The sequence below is a fragment of the Pyrus communis genome, chromosome 17 (genome assembly GCF_041283825.1).
Source record: "Pyrus communis isolate YQ-2024b chromosome 17, ASM4128382v1, whole genome shotgun sequence".
Classification (NCBI taxonomy): Eukaryota; Viridiplantae; Streptophyta; class Magnoliopsida; order Rosales; family Rosaceae; genus Pyrus; species Pyrus communis.
The window spans coordinates 25569707-25571806 of record NC_142581.1 but is presented as its reverse complement, the minus strand read 5'-3'; the positions used below and the strand labels follow the sequence as shown (position 1 = coordinate 25571806).

Here is a 2100-nt window from a genome sequence, read left to right as displayed (position 1 = left end):
AAACATGTTTTAAGATTCATCTTTGTTATGAATCAAATAGACATAACAATACTTGCTGCAATCATCAATGAAAGAAATATAGTAGTTCTTTCCTCCACGAGTTGATGTGGACTTGAAATCACAAAGATCACTATGGATTAAACCAAGTACTTCATTGGATTTTTCCACTAATTTATATGAATGTCTTGCATATTTGGATTTTGTGCATATCTCACATTTAGATACTTTGTTCATGGAACATTTCGGCAATAGGCCTAAGTTAACCATTCTTTGAAGAGAACAAAAATTAACATGTCGTAAACTTGTATGCCATAATGTAGAGGACTCAATCAAGTAAGTAGAAGAAACACTAGGTTTGTTATTATTATTAATAGCATCAGCAGAAAGTACATTCAATTTAAAAAGCCCCTCAACCAGGTAGCCCTCTTCCACATACACCCTACCCTTGGTGATCACAAACTTATTAGATTCAAAGACTAATTTGAAACCTTTGTTACTCAGAAGCAATTTAGAAATCAAATTCTTGCGAATATCAGGAACATGTAGAACATTGGTGAGTGAAAGCTCTTTTCCAGAAGTGAGTTTAAGCGTCAATTTTCCCTTCCCTACAATGGCAGATGCAGTTGCATTTCCCATGTACAAATTTTCTCCACCATCAATTGATTAGTAAGAAACAAATAAATTCCAATTAGCACAAACATGTCGTGTTGCTTTTGTATCAACCCACCAGTCATTGGAATTAGTCAATAAATTGACCTCAAGATGCAACAGCGACAAACTTGTCTTCTGCAATGTTTGCTTGATTGGAATTCTCAGTATTCTAATCCTTCTTGTGGCAACAATCATTTGCCCTATGACCTATCTTTCCACAAACTCAACAACCTCCTTTGATTTTCTTGAAGGTTTTCCCTTTTGCAACAGTTAGTGATTTATTTGCAGCATCATTGCCTTTGTTTTTCTGATGGTGTTTTACCTTGTGTGAGTCTCCTCTTTCCATAATATTGGCTTTTGCTTCTAGCGATGAGGCATCATACTTCTCATTTTTGCGATGATCATCTTCCACACGCAGTTTAAGAGTCAATTGATCCATGATTTTGTCTTCATTTAGATGCTTCAGATAAATCTTAAAGTCTTTCCAATTCAAAAGCTGTTTCTCTATAATAGAGTCAACCACAAAGCCTTCTTTCAGACCAAGATTCTTTTTATCTAACTCATGAACAATCACTTAGAGTTTTTCAACTTGCTTTACAACAGACTTGGTGTCACTCATCTTGTAATTCAAAAGTTTTCCGATCACAAACTTCTTGGAACTACCCACTTCAGACTTATATTTTTTGTCCAAAGACTCCCACAGATCTTTAGCCATCTTATTTGATGAATAAACATCATACAAAGAGTCATCTAAAACATTCAAAATGTAGTTCCTGCATATAAATTCATTGTGAGTCCAGGCTTTTATAACATGCATAATTTCAACAGGAATATCTCCCTCTTCTGGTGCTTCAAGAGCCTCAGAAGTAATGACGTGACTCAAGTTCAAAGTTGTCAAGCAGAACAACATCTTCTATTGTCAACGTTTAAAATCAACTCCCTTGAATTTCTCAAGTTTCTCAACGTGTGGCTTGATGACACCAACATTTGATTGATCCATGGAATAAAATTTCTCTCTTAGATTATTAAAACCAATCAAATGTTAATTATACAATATATAATAATTTGCACATTTTATGTCGAGTTACAATTTCACTATAGATACAATATACCAGAATATGAACAATTAATAAAATTGCATATAAAATCACTGACTTGTTTATGGAAAATAGAGGCTTGTAGTAGCAATCTTGTAAGACAGAACTTCGTCCCTACATAGGTGCAGTAGTTCAACGAACATCTATCTTTCAGGATACAACTATCTAACCCAAGTTCTCGCACTCAAACTTGGATTCTCGGCGAATTTACTATGTGTTTCTCTATGAAGGATTAAAGAGCAATGGAATTGCATATACTTTTCTGATATCACAGCCATATATATAATGGCGTTTTTTAACAGTTATGGCTGTTCATTCTTATCCTTTCAAAAAAGATGTAACTTTTTTTGTA

At 34.1% G+C, this 2100-nt stretch overlaps 1 pseudogene; it reads right to left on the bottom strand.

Moving 5' to 3' along the window:
- Positions 1 to 874: 874 nt before the first annotated feature.
- LOC148689685 (uncharacterized) lies at positions 875 to 1651 on the bottom strand (annotated as a pseudogene).
- Between the last annotated feature and the right edge of the window lie 449 nt (positions 1652 to 2100).